Source organism: Betta splendens, chromosome 6, assembly GCF_900634795.4.
Source record: "Betta splendens chromosome 6, fBetSpl5.4, whole genome shotgun sequence".
NCBI lineage: Eukaryota > Metazoa > Chordata > Actinopteri > Anabantiformes > Osphronemidae > Betta > Betta splendens.
The window spans coordinates 15,812,447-15,832,219 of NC_040886.2; the positions used below are offsets into that span (position 1 = coordinate 15,812,447).

General features: G+C 48.2%; 1 protein-coding gene across 2 annotated transcripts in view; it reads right to left on the reverse strand.

Moving 5' to 3' along the window:
• The window catches only part of pparab (peroxisome proliferator-activated receptor alpha b), a 72,895-nt gene that overhangs the window by 13,605 nt on the left and 39,517 nt on the right, over positions 1-19,773 (reverse strand). The window contains exons 3-5 of one of the 2 annotated variants that reach the window (XM_055509568.1): positions 18,095-18,400; positions 11,511-11,594; positions 6,081-6,212 (exon numbers count right to left, since the gene is read on the reverse strand). The gene's annotated coding sequence lies outside the window, so the exon portion shown is untranslated. Of the gene's footprint in view, positions 1-1,688; positions 1,909-6,080; positions 6,213-11,510; positions 11,595-18,094; positions 18,401-19,773 lie in introns of those variants that run through there. The other variant, XM_029153261.2, reaches the window with a different exon arrangement.

The window sequence follows — 19,773 nt, forward strand, 5'->3', positions numbered from 1 at the left end:
CTCTGTCAATGAATCCGGACGTGATGAGTTACACTGAAACGCTCGTTCACATTTATTGTACTTTGGATGCTTAAAAGCTCTGGACCTGCAGAAAACTTGATTTGAAATTTGAATAAACACAAAACATTCTGTCCTCAGCCGTGAGTTTGTCAGACTGCGCCCAGCTCCGTCAGCACTGGTGCAGCGACCTGAAAAACAGGTCGGAGGAACGTGTGTTGCTAAACATATTTACAATCTGCCTCTTTCTGGGCTCCCAACAGAAACAAACAATAAGCCCGACACCTACAAACCAGGACCAACCTGAAAGTCCGGTTCGTTACAAAAAAAGGCCAAAAAAAGAGAAAACCTTCGCCGTGACTGAGCTGTGAACGCAGCCGAGCAGAAGGTGATTACAGGCCTCAGGTTCCTCCAGAAAGCAGCAACGCAGGCAGACAGAAACTACCAGCAAAGAAAGCAACACAAGCAGGAGGGGCTCTGTGAAGGATGAGTGTTTGTCTGGACAGGCGCTCGGTTCAGACAGTACGTTCCACATGCACTGTGCACGTGAGATAAGACCAGGTTAATGCATTGGGCTCCCTGATAACAGTGAACATGAAGAAAGCCCCACTTTACTGGATCGTCTCTGAGCCAGTTCACTGATTACACGCTCAGTGTGAAGGCTGATGCAATTAGCAATTTAAAAAAAAAAGATGGCATCAGGATTTGATCAGAATCATTAACAGACCTTTAGGACGCGTCAGAACAGTTCTGACCACGGACCTTCGGTCCCGGTGCCACGTCAGTGTGCAGACAGGGCTCGAGGGCGAGCAAACGGAACCAGGCCCGTGTCACGGTCTGTGACGCGGAGGTCGGAGCGGCGCCTCGGGACCGAGGGCAGGAACATCTGCCTTCACCTCATCCATCAGCCTGGAGAGAAACCCGACGACGCCGGCAAACGCCAGAAAGCGACACCTCGGCCTTATTTCCGGACCTGCAGTTACAGATTAACCAGCGCAGCTCGTCCCCCATCAGTTCAACACAATAGAGCAAAGTACTGCAAACACGCTGGACACTGATAATAAAAATCATTCCAAGTGTCTGGAGCCTAATCTCAGGAGGTGGGATCCTGAGGACCCTGCGTGTAATCAGATCCATGCAGCACAGAACCTGTTGCTTCTCCTATCACATTCTGTCCACTGTGCAATAAAAGCAGACCCTGCTTAAGCTGTTTCAGCAGTAATATTAATAATAATACAGAGTTACACCCAAGAGCAGGTGTTTACTGGTACTTTGAGCGCTTTACTATGACCCAACACTGGTTTGTCCCCATCCCTGAGCTTCAGACCAAACCAGGCAAGCAGCAGCTTCCTCGCGTCGCTCTTTGAGTAACAGGCTGCGTTAATTAACCAGTTGTGTGCAGAAATGAACACCTCACGTCACCGCTTCGGCCGCGCGGGCTCGTGCAACCCGCAGATTAGTGAGCCGCCACACGATAACAATGCGATTATGATCCCTTTAAATGGCTACGATCTTACTCACGATGCGCGTAGAGCGGCAGGTGCAGCCTCTGAACCGCACAGAGGTCTAACTAATAAAAAACTAACACGAAGCCCACGCGCTGCTTCCAAGCTGCGACCATCTGCGCGAAAATTCCTCTACAGCTGCTGCAGGACGCGTTGGTTAAACAAGAATGTGAAGACATCGTTTACCTCCACGACAAACAGCCGCATCCGAAACGGTCATTTCCCCGGGAAGCGTCGCTCTGAGAAGCCGTCGAGAGGCAGGACGGAGGGGGGAAAGTAGTCCGCGGCCCCAACCGCGTCCTGGTTTGTTTCCCAACAGCGCTGCCGCTGTCAAAAATCCCCCACCACGTCCATACAAAGCACAGCTATGAGCTCACACCCGCCGGAAGTGACGTCACGGCGGACATGTCACGGGCGGCCGGCGCACACCCCCCGACACACCTATGGTTTCAGCGAATGGAGAGCGCGCAGCGGTTGCGGTCGTCGCCGGGAGGAGGACGCCCCCGAACCTCGGGTTGCGTCACCGTGCGCGTAAAGGCGCGTCCACCAGCTCCTGTATTTAGGAGTAACTTTCGCTACTGTAACGTTGAATTTGATGCGATGTGTGCAGATAGATATAAGCCACTTTACAAAGAAAGCACCAAGCAAAGTGCCCTCGAGTCGAGTTTAACAGCGACTGGAGGAATCGCTGCTTCACGCTGACTCTGCGCCAAGTGGCGACGCTTTCCAGTCGAACTGTTGCAATAGACTGTCCATTAACGACTCTCCGTCTCCTCGGCCAGTTTCCCCCGTTCCCCTCTCCGCTCCCCTGTTTCCTCATTACGTCCCAGCGCCCAATCCCAGTCTGCCCACGTTACTGGACTGGCTGCCAGAGGCTTGGCTCAGGGCCCGGCTCTTCCCCGTGACTCCCGAGACCACGATGGAGTCGTTCCAGCTCAACATTCAGGGTCGGTGTTTTTGGAAAAATTACATTTGTCTTGTCTTTATTACACAAGCAGAGCTTCTCTCTAGTTCAAGAGAGACTTGAAACCTTCCTTTTAATAGTCAGGTCACTAGTTAAGACGTTATAGATGCTGGGGCCCAAATTAAATACAGATTTTTCCTATTTTCCTCCTTCTTCCCAATAACACACTGCCTTTGCACGTGTCTACTTTGTGTATTATCCCCCTTTTTAGAACTTTTAGAGGTGTTGTCAGAGTCACAGCTGTTTTTGCTTTCCTCCATCCATCCATCAAGGCAGACGCTGGTTTAATGACCGAATGCTGAGGACGATGCAGTTCAGTTCAAATATGAAGCCAATCAATGTAAAATCCTGCAACACCAAATACTCTCGTCCAAGGCTTTCTGGGATTTCACCACGCGAGGAGGACATGGAGAAACAGCCAGAGAAGATGCGGCTCGTTGCAACACGACTCATGAGAGCAGACAGTCCACAGTAAAAAGCTCTGGTCAAGACTTTGTGTCTAGTCGCCAGCTGCTTTTACAATTAAGGGAAGATTTTGAACGCTTTCCACATCTACTGTAGATAATGTCCGGACAAGTGCCCCATTTACTTACAACACATCTAGACTGTCCCAGAGCTGAACCTGCTGCAACAGGCGACAGAGGACTGGTGGAGACATGTCTGGTTGTGAAAGGGACCCTCGAGTTTTACGTCCCATTGTAATTGGTGATGTGTAATGAGTAACATTTCCCAACGCTGCCCTCCAGGAGGACAGTAGACTCACCCGCAGACACATCAGTGCTGCCCCCTGCTGCAGGAAAAGCAAATGACGGCTGTTTAAGATAGGCCTATTCCACAGCAGATTGAGGTTTCAGTGAAAAAGAGCCCAATAACATATAACAATAATATAAAAAAATAATAAACAAAGAACCTTTCTGCTTTACTAAACAATATAAAAAGCTAATTTAATCTAAACAGCTTGTATCATTTATGATGCTGAGACACGTGAAACATGACAGTCCCACCTGCATCCACCAGGTGGCGCTGTCGTCTCACCTGTAGCAGAGCGACGGAGGCCTGGTGCCGTTACTGACGCTGTCCTGCATGGTAGGTTGTTCCTATATGTGCAAAATCTAAATATGGAATAAGTACCATCGCTATAGAAACACATTCATTAGTTCCTATGCCTCACATCGCAGACTGAATATTATATTTCATAGACACCATAGCAGAGATTAGTGCAGTGTGTATTGATGCGGGCTTAGCTTTTCTTAATATCAGCATATGCGCGCTGCTCAGTGGTTTATTTGAATGGCCTGCCCACACAGAGCCTTCAATACTCTCCACTTACAATCGATCAATAACACTATTGCTTTTATAAAGCCATGACATCATGCAACGGCCGCTGTGAGTGTTATTCTTCTGAAATTCCTGGCAACTTCACATGAAACAACACTATATTATTGAATTCTGACTCATAGGCTCCTGTGTCGCCAGAGCTTTTCATTAGCTCCTTATTGCTCGGAAAAACAATATCCCGTGGCGAATGATTTTTTTGGTGAGGCGGCGAGGCAGGAGATGAAGGATGGAGGACAGCCTTTGGACATACAGCCCCAGAGACAGGAGGCACACAGAGCCATTGTCTCATCAGGCTTAGTATTCAGCGCACTTTGCTCTATCACCAAGGCCAAGACTCAAATCAATTCAATATGGTGGCGGGCAGAGACAAGTACACAGTGGGTGCAGCCCACATTCAAATACACCCAACACTGGTCTAGACACTTGGGATACAGTAGAGTTTTCCCACGCTGCACTGTTACAGCTCTGAGCTGGGCACCGTCACATCAGCTCTCCCATTGTGTCCCAGACCTTTGATCAATGTGTAACTGCATGTTCGGTGCACCCACGAGCTGAAGTAAACCCACGAGCCTAATGAGACGGCGTGAATCTGACCGTAACGCGCGCGTTCGCCTTATGTGACCGTGAAGCGCGGACAGAGGGGTCAAGCGGGGCCTCAGTGTGAATGACAGGCCCAAGTCTGGCCTTGATACGAGATACAGGGCGGCGGTCTCAGACAGCGAGGAATGTCCGATGCCCACGTTGGCCCGATAGCGACTGGCCATTGCATGAGACTGTATTAAGGGAATCATCTGCTGCCGTATGAAGCACGCTGTAACACAGGAGGTGAGATTACGACACGGCCCTCGTCGCCATCTGTTTCGGTGTTCAGGCCACGGACACCAGGACTAAATGGAACTAGATGTTGTTTTAATGGCGTCTGAATATTTCCCCCACCGTTCAACAGGGATGAGGTTTGTTAAGCCTTTATTTCTAGGAAGATTTTTAAATTTAAATGTAATACACGTGAGGACAAAACAAAAAAGACAAACTGATTCATCATATTTTTTTATTAACAATTGGAGCAGAAAACTTGAATCACATCCCCTGGAACAGATTTACCTGGAGCTCCTCTGCTGCTGCGATGGACGGGAGGCACCGGACCGGCGAGGGGTGAGCTGTGGACGCGGGCCTGGACAGTCCAGCTGGCTTGAAGCATGTCGAAGTATTGCTGCCCTTCGGGGAAGGCAGTAGGTTGTATAGTTATCTCCTGATGGGGCAAAATCACTACCCTGAAACCACACAACCTACTACCTCACCCCGTACGAACATCAGAAACTACCTGCGGGTGGAACTTGTACGAGAGAGCAAGATTTTGGCATTTTATTTACACTGAATCAATAATGTGTGATTTGGCAATATTAAATAAATATGAGTATTGATGTTTGATACAAAAACCCAGTCACACATAAACAACACTTATGATAATAAAACATTTTATTGAGCATAAAATCAAAATCATGAAATCCTTACAAAGTTATTAATGACCCACGTCTACCAAACGCTGCGGGTCCAAAAACCGAGTTGTTCCGGATCCAGGAGCTCCAACAACGGCGTCTGACGACATTACAGCCACTTCAGGAAAGACAGTAAGTTGTATAGTTATCTGACAGGAAGGGTGTGACCCTAAAACTATACAACCTACTACCTCACCCCAAAGGACAGTCTTTAAAACACACAGTCCTCTCAGGTCACCGTTCATGCAGGTAATCCACACCTCAGCGAACGCCAAACAGTGCTTATGGTTCACAGGAACACAAACACGCTGGTCGGGCTCCTGTGGGACGCCTCGCGCCGTCACAGGAGGGTCACCTGGTTCAGGGCTGAAGCCGAGGACGAATTCAAATCGCTCAACAAGAACCATTTGTCCCGAACAAATTGCAAAACTAAGACATTTCCATATTCAAACGCGGCCAGTACATCATTCAAATGGCGCTGTGAGAACCATAACACAGATGATTGGATATATATGATTCTATAAGAAGGATTAGTAGCACAGAGCTAATCAGCTGCAGCATGACATTCATTAAATATGTTTACTGAAGCAAACGTGTCCCAGATAACATAAAAACAGCAGCTCCGCTTTGGAATCGTCTGCCTCTTCCCTTCGCTCTCAGCGTTCACAGGGTTTTCAGGCGTTTCAGGGCTGGAGCGAGCGGTGAGTGTGGGCGAGCCCCAGCGAGCGCACATCCTGGCCCACATGTGCGGAGCAGAGGGCTGCAGCTAATGTTTCTCACCTGCTCTATAACACGCAGCCGCGGCGGCGACGCCGGCCCATCGCCTCCGCCTCCGCCGCCTCCGTCACCTCCCGCCTCCGTCGCGTCAGGTAGCTTCCACCGTCACAGCCCCACGCGGGGAATCTGCTACTTCTGCAACAAAAGGAAAATGGAGAGCTACATCAACAGGGTGACTTTCAGATTTGACTCCTCGGAGATGGGTCGCTAACACCGCAGCAGCTACAGCATCGGACGATCCTCATCTGTTGGTTTGTGTGTGGGTCTGCGTGGATTCACACGCCGGCGAGGAGACCTCCCTGTCCTGCGTGAAAGGAGGTCACAGCGGGGTAATCTCCGTCAGAACACACAGTCCCGCCACAGTATTATTATCCCATCGGTGTGGGCACAAACGCGCACAGCACAACACAACGGCGCCTTAAGCCGAGAGGCCCCATTCTGTCTGCTCAGCGGTGAGTCGGAGGCTCTCTGCATTATTCAGCACTGTCTTCGTACGAAGCGTCGGACGAGCGGACTGAAATCTGCAAAGACACACGGGCGGGGAAAGGTACAGTGTGGGACTGGGACCTGCTATAGAATGTGCATATATTAAATCAAACTAGATGAACTTTCATTTTTCGTTTTAAATGGCTCAAATAGTAACATTTAGCAAAATGCACAGTAGGAAGACACTATCGGCCGTCTGTCTTCGCTGTGCATCTCGCCAGCGAGGGGCCCAGACTTCATAAGGGAAGGTCAAGGCCCTCGGCCCTCGTACTCTGGTGACTGGACATACTTCAGTCTAATATAGTAAATGGCTCTGGGGTCCCGACCAAAAGAGAGCAGGCCCAAGAAAGTTACTGCTTTCAAGTGAAGCCAGTTGCTATCATCCGGTGACAGGGAAGTATTCACACTCACACCCACACACACATGTACGACAGAGGACAAATCTGCAACCGAAGCGCGCGCGCGCGCACACACACACACACACACACACACACACACACACACACACACACACACACACACACACACACACACACACACACACACACACACACACACACACACACACACACACACGCTCGTTTAGGGCTCTCTACTCAGTTATGCAACACAATCTAAAACACCTCATTTACTAAGAGCTCGTCCACCTGGAAACTCAACCTTCTCGAAAGTGCAAACTCAGCGAGCGCTCGTCGACTTGAAAGCTGAACGTCTGTAACTGATCCACGGCTTTAGCCCCACGCCTCCATTAGCTGTTTAGAGGGGCCGAGGTGCAAAGTCCTGCTTTCTACACCTCATAATGTCACACCGACACCTAGTCAACACTGCGGGGCACGCACACACACAGACACACACAGACACACACAGACACACACACACACACACGGCGATGCACAGATAGTACAGAGATTCGAATGCAAACCCGTTACATGCAAATGCGCTGAGAAATAGGTGGGAATCGAGCAAAACATGATATTCATTTAGCTTATAGCATTTTCACACAGGACGCACTGTTTAAAACACCACTTTAATTTAATCACACTTGGGTCTAAGTGCTACAGCGCCTATCAATCAATACGGAAGCTTAGTTTCACTGCAGTGATAGTATAGCGGAGTGCTATAACCTTGTAATTGGATCTTCTTCGGGTTCTGGTGTGTGGTCAGTCAGCAGCTGGACACTCCTCATATGCATCCTCATCCTCACATTATAGTTTCACTCAGCCTATAATTAAAAACCATACGTGGTGGCTGTATGTGGCTTCTCCACCTGTGTTTGAGGCTTGTGGGCTTGGAATGGAACGGATACATACTCTACGCAGGTCGCTTGATCATTTTAGTTGGAGAATCCTATGCAAAATGCCTGCACACTCAGACATTCACTCACCTTCGATTAAGTGTAAACATATAACGTCTCATTAAAGTTCACACTGCTCTTTGTATTCACCTTCAGCTCTACCTTAAAGCTTTGTGTTTGTAGTTTACAGTATTATACATTAAGAAGGTGGAGGTGTATTTGAACTCGCTTGTGCATCCCTTCTTTGTTTGTGGCTGCTTGTACATTGAGCTGCGAGTGAAGTGGTCTCTGGGTGCAGACAGGAAGAATCCACACAGACGCAATGGACGCAGGGGTTTCTGTGCCCCCCTCCCCCCCAGACCCCTCAGGGTAGAACAGTAGGCATGACCCATCTATTTATACCAGGGCCAGAGGGGAGCAGAGAGAGGAGGGGGAATAGGAGAGGCTGCATGGGTAGGTCCTGTTACACATGCCAGGGGGGAAGGCTGGGGCAAGCCACAGGGGGATTCGGCTCAAAGTCAGACAGGCTGACCTCCCCGTCACCTCTGTGTGAGGCAGATTTTCAGCTTGCAAACACTGGGTGAGTCGAGATAATGAACGAATACGGACTATCTGGGTCCGCGTGAGGGTGGTCAGAGACATGTGTGCGTTGGTGCATGAGGAGCTGCATGTATGGGTCCACGCCTGACTTCTGGTCAACACACACACACACACACACACACACACACACACACACACACACACACACACACACACACACACACACACACACACACACACACACACACACACACACACACACACACACACACACACACGTGTGACGGAGCGTGCCTGCGCTCACGCCTACGATACGTCACGACTGTCAGGTTCTGAGATGATCGGGCCCCTTCCCCCAGCAGAGCCATAAACATGCCAGGTGAGGAGGGCTGGATCAGCCCGCGTGAGCCGATCCCGCTGCAGCCCCCACGGCCCTATCTTTGGAGGTAAAAAACGAGCCCCATCATTGTAATGACAGGGCACGCAGCGAGGGTCGACCGGACCGCTCGGCCCGGCCTCGCCAGCTGCTTCTCATCTCACACGCGACGTACACACATGCGCCTGCAGACGCGGCGAGGGGCGGCAGCAGGCAGCTGCAGGGCACGGCCTATGGAAAGGTCTGCACAGCTACTCGTTTATGAATTATTGGCAGGTGAGTCGTGGATTATTCATGATAGGCACTGTTTTTTTCCCGATGACAAGCTCGGTGCCAGCGCTGATGGATGTGGCTGCTGGTGACCTGTAGAGCCCCTGTCTATTAGGGGACGTCTGCATGCCCAGCTCCGCTCTGGCTTGCCTGCAGGGCCCCTTTCAGCTCGGGCAGCGTCCCATCGAGCTGCATCTGTTGCCAGCTATATTTAGCTGGTGGGACAAATACCTTTCTCCCTCGATATGAACTTCAGCTGACAGACAGCGGGCTGGAGCAGGCAGACAGGGATCGGAACGGTTTGTAACCTTGAAGAGCTTGTTACCCCCAGGCTACAGCAGGCTGGAGTCAAACTCACTACAGCAGTTAGGAGTCACAGCTGAAAGCTGAGGCTGTAAATACATTACAGTGAGCATGGAAGAGCTTGATGTGGCAGCGCCTATTAGAGGCAGCGCCGATAGTTGCAGGGCCGCTGCCAATAGGAGGTGAAACACACAGCGAGCTGATAAAGATGTTCGATGCTTTTTCTTACTTACAGATAAAAGTGAATGCGAACGGACTGGATCCCACTTCGAAGCTCCTACACTTGGACCTATAAGCGTTTGCGTGTGTGGCAGTGCCAGCAAGGCAGCCAGTGTGTGATACGTGACCATGTTGCACGGCCATCTGCTCTATATAACCATAAACAAACGCAGGCAGGCCGGCCGGCGTCACTGTATCACTCCCAAGACTTCGGCCGGGTTCAACGCAGTCGCGCTGTAGTTTCTGGGTAGATGCTGTAAAGATATGCCCCCAGTTATGCAATAGTGTTCATAATTCATTCCACAAACACAATATAGAGGCCACTCTGTCCCGCATGTAAACACATGGCCAGATTAAGGAAAGGGGAGCCAAAGGGGACAGAATAGGTTCTGGACTGGTAGCAAAGCCACTGGCTGCAGGTCTCAATGAGGGCTTGTCTGTGACAGGCTTAAATAGGCCACGTTTTACTGCTGGAGGGACCTCTGCTATATTTTGCACCTAGAGTCTAAATCAGCTCCGTGCCAGCAAAGACCCACACTGATACAGTGAGCCGGGTTTTACAGCAACCCATACAGACGAAGCACCCGCATATCCAGCACACTTGTCTTTTTAGTCGATCAAAGCCGCTTGTAATGCACAAAGGACCCAAAATGCACCCGCTGCTACCGTGACCCCTGGGGGTGGGCAAGTAAAGGCATTAGCAGGTCTCTGTGAAGGTGATCTTTGTCTTAACGTTGATGGGCAGCATCCAGCAAATCAGCCAATTATTTGGTTCACGTTCTGTATCGACAAAATCGACCTGTGTGCCGTGTAACTTTAGCAATGAGCCCGTCAAGAGTAAAGCAGCATCGCACACCTACTGTAAGCTCGATATAGTATCTGTGGTTGTAGGGTCAGATGAGAGGAGGACTTTAATAACATCTGCACATGTAATCAAATGCCTGGCGTGCACCGAAATCCTGATTGGCTGGCAGCAGGCGGCTGTGGAGGCCGCTGGAGGGTGCGGCTGCAGGTTTATTGAGTTCACAACATGCAGGCACAATGGGCTCTGAAGCTGCAGCAACTGTGGTGAGGGTGGAGACAGGTACGTGAGCAGAGCCTGGAGCTTCACCCACCAGCGGACGGGCTGCGTTAGGGAGGCTGGGTGGAGGGTGGAGGAGGGGAAGGGGTCGTACAGCGGTGGGCCCTGCCAGCGCCCTGGCCTCAATGGAAAGTAGCTGTTCATGGCACCAACCCAAGGTCATCTCTCTGAGAAGAAAATCTTGGGTCCAGAGAGGAGGCTGCTTGCGTGTATGCAGTCAATCTGCAACAATTAAAAGCCTCTCTACGTAAGTAAATACAGAAAGAAATGCGCCAAAGTCTCATCTCTTCTCCAGTTTCTACTTCTCTGCTGTTTATTTTAATCTGGACCTCGCATTCATTTGCACCCGCTTTCTCCTCTGTCCCCCCTCGTCCTGCTACCTGACTACTTTGGCAGCGATGCACAAAATGGCGGCAGGGAGCTGAGAGCTGGAAGGCACAGTGGAAGCCATTTTCTAACAGATCTAGGCCCTGGCACAGAGAGAGAGAGAGTCAAGACTTCCTGCTTCATGCCTCGTGGACAATTGCGATTGCAACCCGAGAGAATTCCACGCACATGCTCTGAAGATTGCGCTGGTTTTCTTTTTTTTTTTTTTATTGGCTACGCTAACAAGCCTTTGGGACTACTCAGCCTTTCGAATGGGATAAAGGCCCAATGTACAGTCATTACGATTAGATCTGGAGCAGGCTCACATTAAAATAAACACAAAATAGATAGCAGACATAGCAGTTAAATGCCTCGCACATTAAAATTAAAGTTGCACAGCATATAATCACAGACTCCGTGTCATTAAAAGAAATTCAAACAATAATAGTCACAACAGTTTATTTACATATTGCATCTACAGGACATTATGGTACTTACAATGCTGCTGTGACTGTCTGCCTGTGATTCCACGTCGCCCAAGTTGTTTGTGCCTTTGGCTGAAGTCGAAATTCACCGCACTGCCTACAAGAAGACAGGGATAGAAACAGAGAGGCAGAATAGTAGAATTGAAGAGAGACGCAATTTACCGACGGGAAGAGAGAACAACAGAGCGAGGCAGAGACGGAGGGGAGCGATCGGCCAGAGAAGCCAGCGGCGGCGGCTGCAGGGGCTCCTCTCTGTAGCCTGTTTACTAATAGGCTCGCCCCACGGTCCTGCCTGGCCAAGGAAACTCATTAGTAGAACATGCAACACACCGCACCCTCTCTGATGGCCTGTACACCGGCCAACTCTCTACTCGCTACCACCGCTGCCCGGCACCAACACGGGCGCTGCCGCGGCCTTGGCCTTGCCCGCTAGCACCCACTCGCCGCATACGTGTGCGCACTCTGGCACGCCGGGCCGCGCCGCGTCGCTCAAAGCCCACAGTGTAATGTGCGTGGGCAAAGCGGCGCGTACACGTGTACTTGTGAGCGTAACAGGCAACTTTCTGCACATCGCAGCGCGGCTTGTTCGCCGCTGACACATGTGGAGTACAGCACGGCCTTAGCGACGCGCTAACGCCGCCGACGCAGGCGACAGAGCTAGCGCGTCATCGTTAGCAAAAAAAAGTCACAATGCCCAAGAATAGAGGGCGGCGGAGATGAAGCAAGACGCCGGGCTCGTCCTCCAGCAGTCCGAGGAGGACACTGCCAATTAAAGGCCCCGGCTCAGCCTGGCGACAGCTGCTGAAGGGCGATAATTCTGTACAAGGACACTAATTGCAGTGCGGGACGCGGCCTTGCCGGGGAAGGGTCTTTTATATATTGTTTCTAACGTTTGTAATTACAGTGCAGTGCCTTGGACCAACGCCAGCGCATGTTTATGGGCTCATGAGTAACCCTACTCCTCCAGCCCGTGGAGAGAGATTCATGTCCGAGCGGCTGCTCCGCGAGGGGGAAGCGTGTCTTTTGTCTGCATGTGCATCATGATAGCGGCTGCAGCGCATGGACGGATTTAAAGAGACACGCTACACGTCTATATTTGTCTACACACACACACACACACACACACACACACACACACACACACACACACACACACACACACACACACACACACACACACACACACACACACACACACACACACACACACACACGTACAGCATCTACGGATTACACAGTAGAAACCAGGGCAGCTGCTGTAGCGACAAACTGCATAAGGTGCATTGAGTGAAACACTCTCTGTTTCAAGAAGAGCGAAACAAAGAGAAGCGTGTTTGTCTGAGCGCCGATGAACAGTGTGAGAGAGGGGGTGAGGTGAGGGAACGGATTTACAGTATTTTGATAGTCTAAGAGTTGCAGGCGAGGTCTTTCAGCGCGTCCAAGTTTACCTCCAAGTGGAACCGCTTTGCTGATTCTGCAGTTTTGCTCCGACTAAATTGCCTTGGCGACAGCGGCGGCCAAAAGCTGAAGAAATATATGAGCGCTGGAAAAGAAAAGTCGAGTGGGCGCAGCTCCGCGTTATCTGGAATTTCGCTTTGCCTGGCAGGTACATAAAACAAGTATCAGTCCCGACGACGTCTGCTGAAAGAGGCTCTCGCATGCGATGGCGCGGCACGCAAGCGAACGGCTCTGAAGCACATGTTGAAAGCATTCAGCGGTCAGAGGCAAAGTAAACATTTACAGTAGTTTTATGTTAATGATGCTAAATATTAATCTGGCTGCGTGATCTGCCCAACAAACTTCTGACAAAATCCCATGAGAAAGTTGTTTAAACAGCAAGACTGTGGTTGTGCAGCAAGTGTTGTAGGAAAATTATCTTTGGGTAAATAAAGAAAAACCTTGACCTCAGCCTGAGGGCCCATGATGTAAAGCTAGCTAAAGGTTGCACACAGCTCGTTTCAGAGCGTCTAAAGGAAAAAAGGGGAGGAAAATTTACATCATCTGTCACCCACCGAAGCTCTCCCCCAGTCCAATATTATGTCATTATGACCGTGCTCGCCATCTCTGTGGAGCTGCTGCGGTTTCGTGGATAAATTACATGTGACACTCCCAGCTGACATCCTGATTAACACAGGGAGAATAAAATGGTCTCCAATCCTCAGTAGTCCAGGAGTAATGGACTAATGGCTTCCATGTATGGGAGAAGCGAGAACTTGTGGACTTAAAGACTCCGGAGTGTGTGTGTGTGTGTGTGTGTGTGTGTGTGTGTGTGTGTGTGTGTGTGTGTGTGTGTGTGTGTGTAATCAGCATATGTGGCAGAAATGACTTTTTGAGCCTTGTGCAATAACTCAACAACACAGCACCCAAAGTGAGCGTGCTCATCCCGGCTCTGCTTCCATGGCCTCCCTGCTTCCTACTGTACCGTACTGTAGCGCCGGCCCTGTACGAGTGCATCTCAGCCTGTAGTGGCCACTGTAAATCCACACTGGCTGCACAGCGGGGCAGCTTCTAGCTACAGCACAGCAGCGCGCAGGCCCGCTCAGACTCGACTGGCGTTAAAGCCTGAGGAGATCTGAGCACGTCCTCCTGCTGACTGACGGCGGCAGCGTGGAGCCTCGACCACATCTGAGTGTGACTGACACAAGTAGTGTCAAATGTGAGAAAGCTCTCGTATGTTTTGCAGAACGTTTCAAATATGCCGGGCCGTCGGGGGGGCTTCGGCCCGGCTTGTTTTCCACACGCAGTGCCCTGCTTGAGCTAACACTGAGCTAACACTGTCCAGCTGCTTAAGGTGGAACCGCAAAGTTGTCTTATTGATCACCTCAAGGCTGGGCCTTCATGTCCTTCGTATTTTTAAACAGTACCCACAGTATATAACGTGTGCTTCGTGACATTATTTTTTCAGGTGGTCAGAAAAAGCTTCCTTTAACGCAAGTCCAAATATTTTTACTGTCCAACTTAAACTAGGGCTAGAATGAGACGTGAGGTCGCTCTATCAATGCTCCACCCTGCTCTTTACTCTAAAACACTCGGCTCAAAGCTTCAGGGACTTGTTGCTATAAAATTACAATAAATGTATGTGCTCCACAACTTGACTTAAGTGCTCTAATTGTTTGCTTAAAAGCCTTTAAAAAACAAATATTTCAACCTCCAGGTGATACAAGGCTTCCAAACCACTTTCCACCTTTAAACTTAACAACTGTCTATTAATTAAATATACACAAAATAAAGTGACATGTAGCTGGACATGCAGCAGGCGTGTGTCAGTCAGAGCCTCACGCTGACAGTCGTCCTGGGAGCTCAGGCGTTCAGTACATTTCACATCATTTTCATCATGATGGTCTCTCTCTATCTCTAGTTTTTCATTGTCCTTAAAACAGCACAGTGAAGCTGTTTCAGAGAGAGAGAGGGAAATAAAAGACTCCATTATTACTGCAAAAATATATATTTACGAGTACTCACTTAGCCCCATTCACCACTCAAATCTGTATTTCTTATTAGCCAGGAGAAAATTGGCTGAAATTCACAACATCGAGTTCATAAATGAAACAAAATCACCTAATCTTAAATAGCAATTTATCCACTTAAGAAAGGAAGTGTACTAGTGGCATTCTGAATGACTCTCTTCCAGTGTGTCGCACTACTCTGAATACACAGAGAACTGGCACATGACCTAAACCACAGACACTTGAGAAGTATGTGGCAGAAACGCTGGGACGCATCACGTCTATACGGCAAACTTTAATATCCACGACAGGAAACGATTTCCAAAAGTTATTCACAGATCAAACGCACATTATCTTATCTTGTATATAACAGAACTAAATAAAATAATGATTATATCGTGTGAAAGATCAAATTTATTATAAATCAGAGATGTAATATTTGCAGAGAATTTCTTTTCCAATGGTCAAAATCATAAATAAATAAATACTATGATCTAATAGTTGCTGTAGTATAAAATAAATTACTAAATGTGTACAGATATTTTCAAAGTGCTACGTTGTTACTAGAAGTCCTTAAAACAATCATTATCATCACCATTAAAAATCTGTAGCAATTTACAAAAATCAAAGACCCAAAGATCCAGCCACTAATGAGCACATGCATCATCATCATGCATTGTTTAAACACACACACACACACACACACACACACACACACACACACACACACACACACACACACACACACACACACACACACACACACACACACACTGTGTTATTTATCATGTCAGGTGTATTTTTTAACATATAGATTTCATAGTTCATTTTAAGTATAGCTTTATTTTTTTTAAATATTAATTTATCTAACTTACAAACAAATCTTCAATCATTTTTAATTTATGTAAAAAAAAGGCAGTACATTATTTTGAAAAACTGTAGCATTTTATAGCCACATACATTATTTAGGTCAGTAGCTTAAAACACAGATATTCTCAGCATACCACAAATTAAACAAAGCATCTTACAATTTATCCTAATACGTTTCTACTATGTTAAAAAGCCCAAGCGGTTACATTACGCTAAACAATTACTTAAAATAATTTATACGTAAAATAATTGTTTATTTCCAACCTTTTTTTTTTAGATTTCTCAGTGTTTATCAGTAGGAACATTCATTCTTTACAAACACATTTTTTAACCGGAACTAAAAAACCACATGGAAAATACTTCTTTAAAGTGCAATTTCATAAAAAACCCGCAGATGATAATTCAAGTTCAAGGCTACAGTAGTCAAGTTCAGGTTTGGGAACTTGTTGTTCTAGCTTTGTAATTTGCTTTAGCGCTGCCGTTGCTCGCTATTTGCGAAACACATGTTCGTGGATATAAAATGGAAAATAAATCTGAAAAATATATTAAATATATTGAATGACAGTATGTAAAGTGAGCATTTTCCACCTTTGTATGACTTTAGCAGAAAAATACTTGAAACACACACACACACACACACACACACACACACACACACACACACACACACACACACACACACACACACACACATTTAATGAAGTCTGGAAACACACTGAAGGGGCCAAAGCAGGAGCCATTCATGTACATATGCTCCAGCAACGTTAAAAATCACTACAAAAATCACTACAAAAATCATTACATTTTGCATTAAACACCCTTACACACGTGCAGGTTTCAGTGTATGTTCCGTTACTGGCTCTTCCACGGCGAAGCTACGGTTTCTGCCTCGTTGTGGACTGCACCACGTTGTTTGTCTGCTCAGGTCTACTTTGACAACAACAGAAAATACTGCAAACCCTGCAAACAACCTGCCATCTGCCTCTCAACATGCAACCTTCCCCTGGAAGCCTGCCATCCGCTGCCAAAAGGCCTTAGGGGTGGAGTAGTGTGATACTGTGCCAGCCAAAACCATGTGTCCAGTGCTAGTTAAGCAGAGCTCATGTTCACGAGAATGAACATAATAACCTATGTACTGCCAAGTTGAATGAGAATCACGAATCACCTGGAAGCTTTGAGAAACACACTTTGAGTAACACGCAGTGCACTTACAGAACTCCCCTTTTGTATAAATCCTGATAAGGAGCGTAAGATCTTATCACCCTTCACAAAACAAAAGCAGAAGAGGGGCCAAGGCGAACATTTTCTAAGCATCGACTGCTACAATAAGAGTTTGAAAGCTAAATGTTTAAATTAATTTAAAGTTAAAATGAAGTAAAATCCGCCGAATGCTAGCTAACCTATCGCAAGTCAAATTCCTCATTTGCCTTCAGTCTTTCTAAAATATTCTAATTACTACTAATAGACGGTTGATGCTTATTAAAGTTTGCTCTTTTTCAAAATGACAAAAAGAAAACGTTTAATGAGCAAAAAAGGGGTTTCAGAAAAGTGAAGATGAGCCAGAAATTGTGTTCTATTTAAATCGAAGGCGCTCGCACACACACACAAATATCAAAATGATGCAATATGCAAAAGTGCAACTACTGTGGATCCAGTGATGGTGTTAGATTGTGTTATATTTATTCTGTGTGGGGCCTCCACTGCTGCAACCAATGCTGCTCTACTTAACCAAAAACGAGCTCAGCAACTGCAACATGCACAATTCCACATTCACAGACATGCATTTAAATTTAGCGCACAGTCAAGCTCAGGAAAGCATTAAGCCGATCAAAACGATCAGTGCAACACGTACTTGTGCTCAGATGGTGCACACTGACCCGGGAACGCATCATTCGCACCAAATACCTCCACAAGCAGAGCCCTTCACTTATCTGGGCAGCAACCAAAGGGCTGCTAATGATTTCAGTGTTTTCAGTACCACATTAGAATCAGGATTTACTGTGGGCTATGCAAACGCATGGAAAATCATATGCAAAGTTAAATTAAATATGTTGCTCCTGTATGTGCTAGTGAAAACTGGATGGTCCAAACGTCCATGAGCCTCTAGTTTTATTTTAAGTTGCAAAAATGTGCTCTTTGCTTAAAAGACGCAGTGTTTAAACCTCGAGCGCATCAGATGTTTATTTGCACAGGATGCTCGTTAAACACCGAAGGTCTAAAAGGGAAGCACGTGGATCCGAACAACGCGAGCGCACAAATATTAAAGTCAGATATTACTCACCAGTATTTTTGAGGAGAGATGGTAAAACATCCGACCGGGATGCAAAATTCGGCAGCTCTTCCCGCCTCGATCCACATCTCTGTCGAGAAGAGGAGAAAGCCATAAGCTCCAGTCTGGTTCTTGTAAGACCCGGCCATTTCCCTCAATCTGTCCCCCGTCACGGCTGAGCATCAGCCCCCCAGCTCCGGCCTGAGCCTCAGTCTCAGTCTCAGCTCCAGCTTTACTTCTTCTTTCAGCCACAGTCTGAGGCCCAGCTCAGGGCTGCGTGGCACGCCTGCCACCGGCTGGGTCCGGGCCTGGGGAGGCCTGAAACAATAGGAGGCCATGAGGCTGTCAGCAAGGCTTCAGCTAAGCCCGTCTGCTGGTTAACAAGTCTCTGAATGAGCAATGTTAGCAAACAGACAAACAGCATGTCTGATGCATGCAAATAGCTCAACCAGTCCAGTCACAGCTTTGGCTGGGCGCATGAATAATTCAGCAGTCTATATGCTGCTCTCCCACATGACTCCCTCCCTCGTCCCGAATGAAATGCCTTCACTAGAATAAGTGTGGCAAAGTATTCAAACCTCTGCCTCGGCGCCTACAATCAGTTATAATGCTCTCGAGCAAACATGCAACACCAGCACCGTGACCGCGAGGAGACACAATGTGCAGACCCACGTTCGGACACTTCGCAGCAACAATTTACGTTTTTGCTAATGTCATTTTCCTCTTATTCCTATTTCATGTCTTTTGTTTGCAGTTGGCACCTGTCCCAGAAAGAGCTCCGGGCTCAGCGCACCACTCGTTCCCCCGTTAGAGGAGCCAGTCGGCGTGAAAGAGAGAGAGCGCGAGTGTGAGTGGGAGACACAGAGACCGAGAGGCACGGGAAGGAAATCGCAGGAGATACAGAGCAGAGACGAAGGAGGTGCGGTACTTCACAGCAGCCGCTGGCGCTGGCGAAGGACGTTGCTTTCACAGCCACATGTGCATCGCGCTTGTCATCCACAGTGGTGAACCAGACGACGAGTCCACTACGGGCAGGTCACCCCACAGAACAGGCACGCCGGCACTCCAGGTGGAACAGGGCCCGTCACATGGCCAAAGAATTCACCTTTCCATCCGAAAGAGAGTGACCAAATAAATACACCTAGACCCCCCTCCTAAAAAAAAAAAAGACGGAGAACGCGGGAACATGTTGCAAAATAAAAAACGGCGGACCCGACGAAGCAAAGTCCAAAGTGATGCAAAAATCAATGCGGCAAAGTGAGAAAAGGCCCCTGAAAAGCAACTTGTTGCCAGGTTCTGCAGAGCTGCTGAGCTGTTAGTTGGAGGCAGAGGGTTAAAATCCAGCTAGTAGTGAGTGAAAAAAAAGCTCCGTCTATGGAAGGGCGGGCTGGGGGGAGGCCCTGACTGTAGAAATAGCAGCAGACTTTTTTCTTTTTTTTCCCCTCGCAGAGCTTAAGTCTCCCCCTTGCGTGTGGCTGGAGCAGAAAGAGGGGAGCGACCGAAACAGACAGAGAAAAAGAGAGGAGAGAGAGAGCGAGCGAGAGAGGAATAGAGGAGGAGACAGCGAGCGCACAGTGAAGGGGAGGAAAGCTCTGCCTGATGATGAAATAGGAGGTGCGGCAGAGCGCGCGAACCAGTCACTTATTCATCACATGTCCAACACGGCAAGGAACTGTATTTGCACTGGAGAC